Genomic DNA, 16,542 nt, shown 5'->3' with positions numbered 1-16,542 from the left:
AGTAGATCATTCAGGTGGGGATGGTGCATAACCCAAGAAAGGAACATAGACACAATACTGCAAAAATGGGGAGTCTTTCCCTTAACAACAGAAAAAATAAATTCAAATTGATTGGGGATATTGTAGGTCAAGGACGGTTGCTCATAGAAATAAAGACACAGATTGCCACAGTACTTGATCATCAACGTGACATCTGTCATAACAGATTGTTTGAGGAAGCAGACCATATTCCATCAAAATAATTTGGAACAGTAACCTTTATTGCAACTGGGCATGACTTCAACCACCACTTAATCACACCAGATTTCTGAATCAGAAGCCATAAAAATTTCATCTTACAAAATCTAATTAATTATAACATTAAAAAATGTGAGCTAACCATATGAATGTGAGGATTGAGCCCTTGACTTACCATTGCTTTTGACTTTGAAAAAATGCTTCAGTAATAAACCCCCAAATTAAGTATATCTAATAGTTTAAGTCAATGTTGCTACCATGGAAAACTGTTGAAAAAATGTAATTAGTTCCATACACCACTTCAAATTAAAGTAACTGATTTATTAAAAACATACTTGAATTTCATATTTTCCATTATATTTGTACAACTAACTCATACTTCCCACCTACTGTTTTCCAGTAAAATGTATGCATTTGAGGCAAAATAACATCTTGATAAAATATGTTTAGAACATTTTCTACGAATACAGGGGAAAGTAATTCATGAAGACTGAGCAAATAAATAACTTAATACCAATTTCATTTCTCCATGCTTACAGTGAAGCCTTTGTTTACCACATAAAGACATAACAGCTATTTAAAAAAACACTATAGAGGAGTTTATGAATTTTCTGGTTATTAGAATCAATTTCAAACAATTAAGGAACAACAAATCCAATTCACTGTATTGCTGATTACTGTGTTCTCCCTAGGATTTTAAGGAAGCATAATGCAGAGCGAGTGAATTTTTTGCCTGCAGGCAAGTGAATGCTGAAAACACCCAGCAGTACAATTATAGATTCAATCCTTTCAAATTTGGATTGTGTCAGGAAAAAACTTTTTGATCTATTGTAAAGCAATGGTGGTTACAGTTCTGACACTGCTGTTGGGACTAATTTGAGGTGATGAATTAAGAGTGTTGCACAAAAGTATATTATACAAAATTAATGTACATTGGTTTAAGTGCAATTTTTTTTCTTATATAGCATATAGGTATCAATGTGCTGAATAAACCTGGTGATAATACTGCAGAGGTAGGACATGGATTCATAGCTATGATTTCCCACACATATTATTCCATTGTATACTTATATGCTTGAGTTGACTGCTGTGCTGTTTCAGAAAGCTCCCAGATCCATTTACTTCTATATGCATGTGGAGAAATAGTCAGAGAGGGAATGTGATTGCACATTGTGCTCTTTGTAATACCTTGTGGTAGCATTAGTGGGCCATGTCAAATTTTGTGATCTTGATTCTCCCAATATCATGGTCAAGTTGCTGACTTGAAATCCAGCATCCTGGCTTCTATGTTGCAAACGTTAGTCTATGGTGTTCAGTGGATGATCCAGGTGACCATCAATCTGCCTTAATGGTTGATTCCAACCTTTCCCTATGACCTGCCAGCCATGAGCAGAGCTGCTTGCGGAGCTGATGATGTCAAACACAGCCACAATCAGAGCAATTTCAATAAATATTGCTGCGTGTCCAGATCCCTGAGTCGCTGATAATTCAGTGGAAACTACAGTTTCAGATGTAATTAGACCCGTTGCAGATTGTGGCACATCCATTCAATTATCCGACTCAGCAAGCTTTTCTGAGAGAGAAATGGCTAAACTTTTCAACATGTAATCCAACTTACTGTTCACCTGACCAAGGAGGAAAATAGAGAAGAACAAAGAAAAAATTAATATTTAAATATTTTTGGTCGTGGATTGCTGAGGGAAGCAGTTTAATATTGCAACCATCAGACTACTTGCCTCCTGATCAGAAAGTTGCAGGGTCCAAACCCAGAGTTGTCTAATGTCTTATCATCTAAATATATTCAGCTCCATTTCATCGAGCAAGATTTTCCATTCCCATTCTGCCCAATTTTGAGTGGATTTGGGTCAAGCAGAGAAGCATTCTCCCTCATTCTGTAATTTTTCGCATTTTTAATTTTCCCCCTGAGGTGGCAATCCAACCAGGAGCCCAACAAAATTACGATAATAACGTTGATCCTGGAATATTTGCCTGGGCCAGTGGCGGGGAAGTTGGCCTGTCTCGAAATCCACCATACCATCTTTATGTTCGTTTAAAGTGAAAAATCTTGCCCAGCTAATCTATATTAATGAGCTGGATATCAAAATCAAGTAAATGTAAACTTGCCAAATTTGTTTACGAGAGAATAACAGAGACAGAGAACATATCAAAAGATTTACAGAAGGATTTAAACTGCCTGCTGAGGGGACACTAAGGGTGACATTTTTCTATCTTAAATTTCACTGACAAGCCTCGATGTTGAGGAAAGGATTAATTGGGTTATGTGTGTCCCTTCCAATGTGACAATCAATTTAGATAGGGATTTGTCAGAAATTATAGATAGTTAACTTCTGCATGTTTTGAAGAGACCAGAATTTCCTGACCTGTTCTCACCTCTTAGCGCATATTCAAGATTGAGATTGATAGATTTTTGGACACTAAGGGAATCAAGGGATATGGGGATAGGGCAGGAAAGTGGAGTTGACTTAAATGATCAGCCATGGCAGAGAAGGCTTGAGGGGCCATATGGCCTACTCCTGCTCCTATTTCTTATGTTCTTAACATAGCATATTTTGTTAAATCTAACTAGAATCATAAGCTAGTACTTCAATGCCTTGGTAAGGGTCATCTCTGCGAGTTGCTTAACTAGTTTACAAACAAAGCGACCAATCCATTTAGCCCTTTAGGGTAGTTATAAGATAGTATTGTGATGCTTGTAGCGACAGTGTTCCTTCTCTCAGCCATTTGGTGAACTGTCTGTGAGATGTCTCTGTGACTTTGCTTTCTCACAGAGCTGCTTTCCGAGAATTCAGAATTAACCCTTCAGGTTTCCCAATGTTGGTTCCAGGACCAACAATATGTCCTAAAACCAACAAGGGGGCAGGCCATATTAGATTTAATAATGAATAATGAGCCAAATTTAGTTAACAGCCTAGCCGTGCGTGAACATTTATCTAATAGCGATCATAATATGGTCAAGTTCAACATTGTGTTTGAAAGGGAGAAACCCGAATCAGCTACTAAGATTCTAAATTTAGGTAAGGCCAACTTCAGTGGGATGAGACAGAGACTGCCCACAGTAAACTGGGTAAATCTGTTAATGGGTAAAATGACAGAAGATCAATGGGAGGTGTTCAAAAAAGAATTTAACGTGATACAGAACCAGTTTATACCCCTAAGGGGCAAAAGCTCCACTTGCCAAAAAAAAACAGCCACGGACGACAAAAGAGACAACAAAAAACTAAAAGAAAATGCATACAAAAATGCAAAAAATAGCACAGATCCTGCGACTGGGAGGAATACAAAGAACAGCAAAGGTTGACAAAACAAATAGTAAGAACGAAAAAGTGAGTTTGAAAAGAAACTTGCAAGAGATCAGAATCAACACAAAAAAAATTAAAATTATATTAGGAAAGAAAGGGTGGTCATGAGCAATGTGGGCCCCTAATATGGTGATATTGGTGATATTGCAAATGAAAATAAGGAAATGGCAGACATGTTAAATAATTACTTTGTATCAGTATTTACAGTAGAGGAAGAGGATAGCAGGCTGGACACCCCAAGGAAACTAATTTTGAATCAGGGAAGGGGACTCACCATAATTAACATAAGCAAATTAACAGTAATGAAGAAAATAATGACACTAAAGAGTGACAAATCCCCAGCACCAGATGGTTTCCAGCCCAGGATTTTAAAGGAAATAGATGAGAACATTGCAGATGCCCTAACTACAATCTTCCAAAGTTGTCTCGATTCAGGAATTGTTCCTTTTAGATTGGAAAATTGCAGCTGTCACTCTGCTATTTAAGAAAGGTGAGAGAGAGAAACCAGGGAATTATAGAGCAGTTAGCCTAACATCTGTTGTTGGGAAATTACTAGAGTCTATAATTAAGGATAGAGTGACTGCACACCTTGAAAATTTTCAGATGATCAGAGAAAGCCAGCATGGATTTGTAAAGAGTAGGTCATGCCTGACGAACCTGATTGAATATTTTGAAGAGGTGACTAAAGTAGTTGACAGGGAAATATCTATGGATGTTGTTCATATGGACTTCCAGAAAGCATTCGATAAAGTCCCTCATAAGAGACTATTAGGTAAAGTTGAAGCTCATGGAATTGAGGGCAAATGATTTACCTGGTTAGGAATTTGGCTGAGCGGCAGCAGTAGAGAGTAGGGATAATGGGCAGGTACTCAAATTGGCAGGATGTGACTAGTGGTGTTCCACAGGGGCCTCAACTATTCACTGTATTTATTAACCACTTAGATGACAAGATAAAGAGACACACATCCAAGTTTGTCGATCACACAAAGATAGGCAGCATTGTAAGCAGTGTAGATGGAACCATAAAATTAGAGAGATATTAATAGATTAAGTGAATGGGCAAAACTGTGGCAAATGGATTTCGGTGTAGGCGAGTGTGAGGTCATCCACTTTGGACCTAAAAAGGATAGATCAGAGTACTTTCTAAATGGTGAAAAACTTAAAACAGTGGAGGTCTAAAGAGACTTAGGGGTCCATGTACATAGATCATTAAAATGTCATGAATAGGTACAGAAAATAATCAAAAAGACTAATGGAACAGCACCTCATCTTTCGTTTAGGCACTTTACAACCTTTCAGACTCAACATTGATTTCAATAACTTCAGGTCATAACCACTGCTCCCATTTTTTTGGACAGCAAGTGCTGGTAATGGTTCTGCTGCTGCCATTTACAGCTACTCCTCACCAATCTTTTGTTTCTTAACCTGTCCCATTACCACCTTACTTGTCTTGCACCATCATCCCTTTTGTCATTTAATCACTCTTGCCCTCTACCCTATCACAGACCTTCCCTTTCGTTCTTTCCTCCCCTCCCCTCTCTCCCCCACCCCCTTTCCCTGACTCTGTACTTGCTTAAAAACTTTAACTCTTTTAACAAGTACCAGTTCTGATGAAAGGTCTTAGACCTGAAACGTTAACTCTGTTTCTTTCTCCGCAGATGCTGCCTGACTTGCTGAGCTTCTCCAGCATTTTCTGTTTTTATTATTGATGGAATGCTGGTCTTTATATCTAGAGGACTAGAATGCAAGGGGGTAGAAGTTATGCTATAGCTATACAAAGCCCTGGTTAGACCACACCTGGATTACTGTGTTCAGTTCTGGGCACCGCACCTTAGGAAGGATATATTGGCCTTGGAGGAAGTGCAGCGTAGATTTACTAGAATGATACTTGGACTCCAAGGGATAAATTACGAGGAGAGATTACACAAACTAGGGTTGTATTCCCTGCAATTTACAAAATTAAGGGGTGATTTGATTGAATTTTCAAGATATTAAGGGGAACTGATAGGGTATATAGAATGAAACTATTTCCATTGGTTGGGAAGTCTAGGACTAGGGGACAGAGCCTAAAATTTAGAACCAGGACTTTCAGGAGTGAAGTTAGGAAACACTTCTACACGCAAAGGGTGGTAAAAGTTTGGAACTCTCTTTCTCAAACAACAGTTGATGCTAGCTCAATTGTTCATTTTAAATCTGAGATTGATCGATTCTGTGAAATTTTTTTTATTCGTTCATGGGATGTGGGCGTCGCTGGCAAGGCCAGCATTTATTGCCCATCCCTAATTGTCCTTGAGAAGGTGGTGGTAAGCTGCCTTCTTGAACCGCTGCAGTCCGTGTGCACTGGTGGGCTGCCCATTCTGGCGATAATGTGGCCCCTGTGATTTTGAGGCTCCGGCCTCATTTAAATTCGCCAGATGAGCTGCATTGCACCAAGCAGACATCCTGATGCAGCTCATCAGATTGAGGCCTGAAAATCGGGCAAGTTAAGTTGAAGGGGGGTCGTAATTGCAATCGCAGAGTGTTGGGGTCCCAGGGTGGCAGGGACCCAGATTATTTTGTGGACCCTGGAGGTGAACTCCTGCTCCTTGGGGGCCCACAAAAATAATTCAAGACTTACTTTCTCTTCTCTTCCCTCGCCCATGGAACTGATCAAAGTCTGCATCGCGCAGGCTCCGACCAGTTCCTACCTAAAATAGCAATCGGGGCCCTTTTTACGTCATGAGACCCCGATTTCCATATTAAAAGGAGCCTGTCGGCTGAATCAGGCAGGCGCTATGAACACCCGGCAGTAGGCCCCTATTAAAATGGAGCCGGCCACATCACTGGTGTTAACAGGGCGTTAAGGCTACCGACCCCATTTTGAGGCCGTTTCCATCTCGTTAACACCAGGCGAGAGCATTCAAAATCAACCCCATGGAGTCAACACCTTCAACAAAGGAAATGGGGAAGTGGGATAAAGTGCTGCTCAAAGAACCAAGACTAATCAGATTAAAAATGTTAACAGAAAGTGCACCATGAAAAGATTCCACCCATTCCATCCCAATTTAATTAGGACATTCCAAATTTCTGAGTCAATTTCAGTCTTCTTTCACTGTCCTGACCTCGGAGCGACATTCTCGAATGTTAAAACGTTCCAGGGATTATTGCAACCTTCAAGTCGTCTTTTTGGATTTATAGGAATTGGGAAATAAAAGAATCTGGATTGTTACTTGTTTTTTTCATACCTCAACCATGGATTTAAAAAAGTCCAATCCATTCTCACAACTCATGCTGACCATACTGTAAAGTAATAGATAATTGAGCTCCTTCCACAAGGACTCTGGAATATTTGCCAGAGTCAGTGGCAGAGAGGTCAGGCAATCTCAAAATCCACCACACCGTCTTTATGTCAGCTTTCCATTAAAGTGGAAAATCTTGCCCCTCTTGGTTCTAATCTGCATTAATGACCTGGATATCAAAACCAAATGTAAGCTTGTCAAATTTGCTGGTGAGAAAGAATAATTGAGACAGAAGATGTAGTAAAAGATTTACAGAAGGATTTAGATTGGTTATGGAACAGGGCAGACAATTGGAAAATTAAACTTAGTACAGAAAGATATAAATTATTGCACAATGGGCAAGAACAAATGATGCATCATAAGTAAACAATGAATGGGTCACCCTCTACGAGGCTACATCACTGTGTATTTTTTCTTTGAATTTAAACTTAAACTTGCTCAGTTTCTTTAAAATTTAAAGCAGTTCTGACTTTTGATTGCTACCCAACCATCGTAACATAGGAGGGTGGTTAGAGGCTGCATTAGTGGCAGCTGCAGGCACCCGGCAGGTAAGCAGTGTCTTTTCACAATATTATAATTTTCTACCAGTCTGCATGATCCTTGCCTGAGTTGATATCTGCACTGATCTGCCATTTCAAATTGATGTGTTCCAAACACCCCAGTGCCGCTAGCTCCCGTGCGCTATATAACTGGCGTGAGTTTGATGTCTGGCATTTGATAAATGTGAAGAAACGTGACAGATAAAAACATCAAGTGGAATCGTTGTGTCAAGCTAGTTGTTGTTGTTGAGATTTGCACGGATTGGGCAAAAGCCACGACTGGACGCAGTAGTGGACTTGCGACGTGGGTGAAAGCTGTTGCATCATGTTGTGTAAGGTGCCACTGTTCTATACACAAAGAGGCGCTAGTCACAAAAGCAATACCAAAAAAGCTGTCTTCTGTACTGACTGCTGCGGTCAAGGTTGTGAACCACATAAAAGCTTGATGTGGAGATGCCGGTGATGGACTGGGGTTGACAATTGTAAACAATTTTACAACACCAAGTTATAGTCCAGCAATTTTATTTTAAATTCACAAGCTTTCGGAGATTTTCTCCTTCCTCAGGCAAATCATTTGCCTGAGGAAGGAGAAAATCTCCGAAAGCTTGTGAATTTAAAATAAAATTGCTGGACTATAACTTGGTGTTGTAAAATTGTTTACAAACATAAAAGCTTGACCACTGAACTCACACCTCTTCTTAGTGCAGTATGGAGAGGTGGGATTGTTGCACCGGCAAGTTCGGCTTCATACTGAAGTTCGATAGCTGTCTTCGTGGTAAAGCTTTGGCAAGAATCTGAAAACTCAGAGGAGAGCTGCATGTTTTTGATCAACTCTGAATCACCACTTCAATATTATTTCCTCGACCAGAGCCTCCAGGTTTTACTAGGCTATTTGGCCGACATATTTGGCAGGCTCAACGAAGTTTAATCTTTCTTTGCAAAGTAAGAACTGTAACATTTTCATCAGGCACGTACAGAGCTTTGCCAAAAGACTTTTGCTATGTGCTGCAAGACAATGTAACTATGTTTTTGACATTGACTACTGTCATTATGGACTATGAAATGTCGACCCTAGAAGTTAAAAGATGTAATTCTGGTGCATTTGTCTCAGCTTTGCACAAAGTTCAGCGAATATTTTCCTGAAAGAGAGGCAAATGAATTGCAGAATTTCACCTGGATTCGAAATCCATTTTCAGAGGACTTTGAGCAAAGGCCAAGATTGGCGTGAGTCTCTAAGAGAATTTGTTCAATTGTGCTGGTGACTCTGATCCGAGAGACAATTTTGAAGTAATGCCTCTTGATCAGTTCTGACTCTCAATTCAAAAAAAGCTCCCTGGGTTGTTCCAAATACTTGCTCACTTTGCCTCAATGTATTTCTGTGAATTGGGATTTTTTTTTTGGTTATTTACATGAAAAACAAGTATAGAAGCTGCTTGAATGTAGAGACTAATTTGTGGTTGAAATTCTCTGAAATCAATCAAATTCCGCAAATTGTGTGCTAACAAACAGGTTCATTCTACTCACTGAGATGAGGGTGAGTTATCAAGTGTTTTTTATATTCAAGTTTATTCAGTTGCATACCACTGATACTGTGCTATCTATGTTGCTTTTTGTCTTAAGCAATTTGTTATGTTAGTCGAGAAAATAAAATCCTGTTGTTCCATGCAAAAGTATTGTTTCTTAGAAAGGTGGAGCATGAATCTCTGAAGTGGAGCTCAGCAAAAAAAGTTTGGGAACCTCTGGTCTCGAAAGAAGGCTGCTAAGTTGGGACCTCATTGAGAAATATAAACATAGAAACATAGAAAATAGGAGCAGGAGTAGGCTATTCGGCCCTTTGAGCCTGCTCCACCATTCAATATGATCATGGCTGATCCTCTATCTCAATACCATATTCCCGCTCTCTCCCCATACCCCTTGATGCCTTTTGTGTCAGAAATCTATCTCGCTCCTTCTTAAATATATTCTGTGACTTGGCCTCCACAGCCTTCTGTGGTAGAGAATTCCACAGGTTCACCACCCTCTGAGTGAAGAAATTTCTCCTCATCTCAGTCCTAAATGTCCTACCCCATATCCTGAGACTGTGACCCCTCATTCTGGACCCCCCCCGCCCCCACCCCCAGCCAGGGGAAACATCCTCCCTGCATCCAGTCTGAATTTTATATGTTTCAATGAGATTCCTTCTCATTCTTCTAAACTCGAGTGAATACAGGCCGAGTCGACCCAATCTTTCCTCATTTGAAAGTCCTGCCATCCCAGGAATTAGTCTGGTGAACCTTCGCTGCACTCCCTCTATGGCAAGTATATCCTTTCTTAGGTAAGGAGACCAAAACTGCACACAATACTCCAGATGTGGTCTCACCAAGGCCCTGTATAACTGCAGTAAGACATCCTTGCTCCTGTACTCAAATCCTCTTGCAATGAAGGCCAACATACCATTTGCCTTCCTAACTGCTTGCTGCACTTGCATATTTGCTTTCAGCGACTGGTGTACAAGGACACCAGATCCCTTTGTACAGCAACATTTCCCAATCTATCACCATTTAAATAATTCTCTGCCTTTCTGTTTTTCCTTCCGAAGTGGATAACTTCACATTTATCCACATTATACTGCATCTGCCATGTATTTGCCCACTCACTTGACTTGTCTAAATCGTCTTGAAGCCTCTTTGCATCCTCCTCACAACTCACGATCCCATCTAGTTTTGTGTCGTCAGCAAATATAGAAATATTACATTTGGTTTCCTAATCCAAATCATTGATTTATATCATGAATAACTGGGGCCCAAGCACTGATCATTAGTCACCGCCTGCCACCCCAAAAAAGACCCATCTATTCCTACTCTCTGTTTCCTGTCTGTTAACCAATTTTCAATCCATGCCAATATATTACCACCAATCCCATGAGCTTTAATTTTGCACACTAACCTCTTATGTGGGACTTTATCAAAGGCCTTCTGAAAATCCAAATAAACCACATCCATTGGTTCTCCCTTATCTACTCTACCAGTTACATCCTCAAAAATATCAACGGGATTAGACAAAGTCAACATGGAATTATGAAAGGGAAATCATGTTTGACAAACCTTCTGGAGTTTTTTAAGTGTCCTGTTATCACATCCTTTATAATGGACTCTAGCATTTTCCCTACTACTGATGTTAGGCTAACCGGACTGTAGTTCCCTGTTTTCTCTCTCCCTCCTTTTTTAAATAGTGGCGTTACATTTGCCACCCTCCAATCTGCAGGAACTGTTCCATAATCTATAGAATTTTGGAAGATGACAACTAATGCATCCACTATTTCCATGGCTACCTCTTTTAGCGTTCTGGGATGCAGATTACCAGGCCCTGGGGATTTATCGGCTTTCGGTCCTTGAATTAAAATATTAAATGGTCTAGACAAGATAAACCCAGAGTATTACTTCAAATTAAGTTAGAACAATAGGGCAAAAGAACATGAATTTAAATTGGTCAAAAGTAAATTTAAAATAATTGTGAAAACTTCTTTACTCGTAGAGTGATAAATGTTTTGAATTATGTACCAGGTGGAGTAGTAGTGACAAAAGCATCAGCAGCTTTCAAAATGCAGTTGAATGTTGTAATGGGAGAGTTAGGATACCAGGGAGATGAGTCTTGATGGGTCAGATGGCCTTTTATTATACATGGCATTTGTCATGTTCTTGAGCATTAGGTGCTAAGACTCCAATCCGTGACCACAAGATACACCTTTCTCACGGTATCATAGGATTACCCACAAATATTTCATTTTTACCCTCCTCTTTCCACCAATTTTCTTCCCTCCGCTTCTCTTCTCCTTGAGGTGTTAACTCTATGCTTGGTTACGGTTTACTTTTCTTTGTGTGTGAACCTGAAACAGCGATTGTTGACAGGCTATCTAACTGCAGAGGCATCACAGCCAACCCAGTACCTCCTCACCTGATGTTCACAAACATGCATTTTTACAGGGGTCATTGGAAAGTACTTCGTAACAGCATTCTTAGCCAATTTTCTCCTCCCCGACCTAGGACAGAGGCCAACTGGGATCAACTACCTGAGATCAAACATAAGACCTTAATGGCGCAGAATTGCACTGCCTTAATCAACTGATCCATCGGGAAGCTCCCAATATTTTTATTTTTAACATGACAATTTCATATAAAGTGTTACAATTGAATTAGAAAGAAAAACTTTGGGCTTTGAAATTGCCAGCATACAAATTGAAATTCCTCTATCTGCCAGTTTAGCGGAATCATTTGAAATAAAGGGCAGAGAGAGCAATTTCAGGCAAATGCATTAAGCTTTCATTTTCTCTATTCCATGGTGCAATTTCAGGATCTCAGATCATTTTGACAAATAGAATCTTTCAAAGAAGATGTCCAGTTTTATCTTACAGGGGTAATTTTGAAAATGCATGCTCTCCGTGTAAAATTACTCTTCACAGCTAGGATTGGTCAGAAAGAGTAATTTATGCTAAACTGTCAGTGATGTGTTAATGACCTAATTAAGATTAAGCCTAAAATTTGTTCAGTTTCACTGATTTGGACCAGTATAAAATCTTTTACCTGTCAAACGTTCAATTCAGGCTTATTTTGGTTTGTCTACAAGAGACCCTATCCCGGTGTAAAGGCCTGATGCCTTTTTGCAACTAGCATTAGTGTGAACATACCATTCAGTCATGGTTTAACAGAATAATACAGCTGTTAATGCAGGCTTTCTTAGAAGCAATAGCAGAGATAATTGAGCATAATAACTACCCTACTGTTGTCAAGATAATTGACAAAGAGACATTGAATGGATTACTATTGTGTAGCGTCATGCACTTCAATAGATTTACACAATGAAGTGGGTGCCAAAGAATTTCAAGCGTCCATTACATTTTTGTGATTGTTCTTCCTGAGCATTAAAAATTTGAGAAAAAAAACACCAGTAACTGCTTACAGGTGTTTACCACTTGTGTGAAAGTTTTACATGAGGCTTTAGGAATTGGCATGAAAATCATCCCTTCAGTATTGTACTCTTTTAATAGTCCCATTGTAATGTTATTTTTTTGAGTAAAAATAGATTTCAATTACATTGTTATTTAAGTATTCCTCTGTGATCTCCATATTGTGATTTCCATTTGCAAATAAAATTAGGAAAGTGTGAAACCTTCTTGACAGATCCAATCATAGAAAGAAACAATTCTTCTCACCACACTAGAAAGATCGTCATATCTGTCAATTTATTTTTATTTGCATGCTCTCATGTCACAATTAGTTCAAATTAGTATCCTTTGTTCAAAAACAAATTTAATCGTACCTTGCCTGAGAACTGCTAAAATATCTTTATCTTAAAAGGTAAGATAATCATATTCACAACAACTTACATTTATATAGTGTTTTGCAAGTGGAGAACATCGTAGAGCTTTACAAAAAAGGCGGACATTGAGTAGGAAAGAAAAAGAGAAGCGAGGAAATCAAGGTTAAGGAGAGGAGGCAAAGGTACAGTCAAAGACTTTTTTAAGGAGGCTTTTGAATTCAGGAAGGGAGGTAGCGAGGTACTGAAATTTTGGGAAGGAGTTCCATAGGATGGTGCATAGTAGCTGAAGGAATGGCCACCAATGGAGCAGATCAGTGAGAAACAAGAAGTAAACTGGTGTCTGAGGAGTGGAGGGTATGTGTGTAGGACATGTCTTTGAACAAGATTCCAGAGGGTGGGGCCAGGCCATGGACCGATTTGATCTTCAAGATGAGGATTTTATAATTAATCTGTTGGGATACAGGAAGTTGTTGGAGCTAGGCAAAGATCTCAAGCTTTGTATAAGAGAGGACGCAGGCTGCGACATTCTGGAAAAGCATTGGTTGGCAGAGACTGGAGGTAGAGGCATTGGCAGTAAGGGCAATCAATATCTTGTGCCTGTGATGAAGGCATGGACTTTTTTTTTATTCGTTCATGGGATGTGGGCGTCGCTCGCGAGGCCGGCATTTATTGCCCATCCCTAATTGCCCTTGAGAAGGTGGTGGTGAGCCGCCTTCTTGAACCGCTGCAGTCCCACAGTGCTGTTAGGAAGGGAGTTCCAGGATTTTGACCCAGCAACGATGAAGGAACGACGATATATTTCCAAGTCGGGTTGGTGTGTGACTTGGAGGGGAACGTGCAGGTGGTGTTGTTCCCATGTGCCTGCTGCCCTTGTCCTTCTAGGTGGTGGAGGTCGCGGGTTTGGGAGGTGCTGTCGAAGAATCCTTGGCAAGTTGCTGCAGTGCATCCTGTGGATGGTGCACACTGCAGCCACTGTGCGCCGGTGGTGAAGGGAGTGAATGTTTAGGGTGGTGGATGGGGTGCCAATCAAGCGGGCTACTTTGTCCTGGATGGTGTCGAGCTTCTTGAGTGTTATTGGAGCTGCACTCATCCAGGCAAGTGGAGAGTATTCCATCACACTCCTGACTTGTGCCTTGTAGATGGTGGAAAGGCTTTGGGGAGTCAGGAGGTGAGTCACTTGCCGCAGAATACCCAGCCTCTGACCTGCTCTTGTAGCCATAGTATTTATATGGCTGGTCCAGTTAAGTTTCTGGTCAGTGGTGACCCCCAGGATGTTGATGGTGGGGGATTCGGCGACGGTAATACCGTTGAATGTCAAAGGGAGGTGGTTAGATTCTCTCCTGTTGGAGATGGTCATTGCCTGGCACTTATCTGGAGCAAATGTTACTTGCCACTTATCAGCCCAAGCCTGGATGTTGTCCAGGCCTTGCTGCATGCGGGCTCGGACTGCTTCATTGAGGGGTTGCGAATGGAACTGAACGCTGTGCAATCATCAGCGAACATCCCCATTTCTGACCTTATGATGGAGGGAAGGTCATTGATGAAGCAGCTGAAGATGGTTGGGCCTAGGACATTGCTCTGAGGAACTCCTGCAGCAATGTTCTGGGCTGAGATGATTGGCCTCTAACAACCACTACCATCTTCCTTTGTGCTAGGTATGACTCCAGCCACTGGAGAGTTTTCCCCCTGATTCCTATTGACTTCAATTTTACTAGGGCTCCTTGGTGCCACACTCGGCCAAATGCTGCCTTGATGTCAAGGGCAGTCACTCTCACCTCACCTCTGGAATTCAGCTCTTTTGTCCATGTTTGGACCAAGGCTGTAATGAGGTCTGGAGCCGAGTGGTCCTGGCTGAACCCATGGCAGTGATGGGGGACAATTAGGGGCATGGGAGGTAATATTTCAGAGGTTGATCAGATGTGGGGAAGGAGGCCGGATTCTCCACACCTCTGGGTGAGCCTTGAGGTAGCAATATTGGAGGTTAATGGAGTCTAGAGCAGGGGCACAGAGCTGTTGCCAGTAGCTAAAGAAGGTGGCTTTGGTTTGAACAGCATTAAGCTGGAGGAAGTTAGATCTTTCAGAACTTAGTGTCAGATACACAGTTGGAGAGGATGGAAATAGTGATGGGGGGTGGAGAGGTAAAATTGGGTGTATCGTTGTATAAGTTAAACTAACACCATGGACGATGTTGTCAATTGGACAGCATGTACATAATGAAGAGGAGGGGACCAAGCATGGAGCCCAGGAGTACACCAGAGGTAACCCTGCAGGCACAAGAGGAGAAACCTTTGGAGGAGATGGAGTGACTTTGCAACAAAAAGTAGGGGTGGAACCATGAGATTAGTGCCATGGAGGTAGATTGTAGAGAAGATGTGTTGGAGGAGAATAGAGTGGTTGATTCTACCTGGCATTTTTAGAAGATAGTCATGGAAAACATCAGCAATTGTACTATTCAGACATGATTGATACTAATTCACGTAAACTATTAAATGTTCAGATAACATGTATGAGCCGTTGCCTACAGTGAGTGTGCACTTATCTGAAATAAAATATCTTATGTTGACTCGAGGATTAGTTTTAAATCAGATCTGAAGTTTCAGCTGATCCAAATTGGCACAATGAATTTGAAATCAGAAAAGTTGTGCCTGTCAATTTAGGAAAACCGATGACACATATTCACACATTGCCACGTTTTGTCTGCAACACCTTATTGTGAATAAAGTATATGAAGTGTTTGTGGAGATTCATATTTCTGCATTTCTGATTGTAAGTAGCTATAAAGAAGTAACTGTAATTTTTATTTCTTTGCTTGTTTTCTAATTTCTTTAGTAGATTCCAAGTTTCTGATCTACCTGAATTCCAGAGTGATTAGTGGGTACATTTTGCTCTGAGTGTAAAGTTAAAGAAAAAATACTCTACTAAATGGTCATTGTAAAGTTCCCCAGTTTAATAAAAGAATTATTCTTTACCTTTACACGTAGAACAAAATATAATTGGCATGGGTCCAAGACCATATGTCTCCCTGACAACCGAAGAAGACTGTGCATTGAAAATGACAATTTCTGTGATGATTGATGGGGGGAAGGGGCTAAACATATGAATTGCTCATTCCCCAGTGGTCTGTGGACCCCACTGTGAGGAATCTACTTTCTTGGTGTGCTCGGGAAGGTCTATTGCCTGGTTACCCTTCATTCCATATCAATTTATTTTTAAAAAAACAGATTCAGACATGGATTATTCAAAAGCATTTTTGAATCTCAAGTCCCAAACAAATTCAAAATTCTCATCTGTATAACCAGACAATCAAGTCCATTTACACAGTAGACTTTTTCATGATGCATCACCAGCAAAGCTTTTAAACTATGTAGTGTGAACTTAGGCTAAAATTGTCTAGTGTAAAACTAGTGTAAAACTAGTACAAAGTCTCACCGCAAATATCTATGGATTGAGTAACCATTTTACACCAGAATAAAGGCAACGCAAACAACATCCTTACATAGATGGTGAAATACTAGTGCTGCTTGCTTTTTCTCAAACAATTTCAGACGTTAAACTGAGGCCCCATCTGTCCTCTCAGATAAAAAATCCCATGGCACTATTTCGAAGAAGAGCAGGAGAGTTCTCCCTGGTGTCCTGGCCAATATTTATCCCTCAACCAACACCTAAAACAGATTTTCTGGCCATTATCCCATTGCTGTTTGTGGATCCTTGCTGTGCGCAAATTGGCTGCCGCTTTTCCTACATTACAACAGTGACTGCACTTTAAAAATACTTCATTAGCTGTAAAGCGTTTTGGGACGTCCCGAGGTCATGAAAAGTGCTATATAAATGCAAGTTCTTTCTTTTCTTTAATTTCTGCCATCACCTTATTAT

General features: G+C 40.5%; 1 protein-coding gene and 1 long non-coding RNA gene across 3 annotated transcripts in view; one reads left to right on the top strand and one right to left on the bottom strand.

Moving 5' to 3' along the window:
• The window catches only part of glis3 (GLIS family zinc finger 3), a 554,300-nt gene that overhangs the window by 278,528 nt on the left and 259,230 nt on the right, over positions 1-16,542 (top strand). The gene's annotated exons all lie outside the window — the stretch shown is intronic.
• The window catches only part of LOC137321095 (uncharacterized), a 63,300-nt gene continuing 47,008 nt past the window's right edge, over positions 251-16,542 (bottom strand). For both annotated transcript variants that reach the window (XR_010962708.1, XR_010962709.1), the window contains exon 6: positions 251-1,862. This is a non-coding gene — a long non-coding RNA (uncharacterized lncRNA). The remainder of the gene's footprint in view (positions 1,863-16,542) is intronic.

The sequence above is a fragment of the Heptranchias perlo genome, chromosome 4, assembly GCF_035084215.1.
Source record: "Heptranchias perlo isolate sHepPer1 chromosome 4, sHepPer1.hap1, whole genome shotgun sequence".
Lineage (NCBI taxonomy): Eukaryota > Metazoa > Chordata > Chondrichthyes > Hexanchiformes > Hexanchidae > Heptranchias > Heptranchias perlo.
The sequence above is the reverse complement of the archived record's forward strand: the minus strand, read 5'-3'. Positions and strand labels throughout refer to the sequence as shown.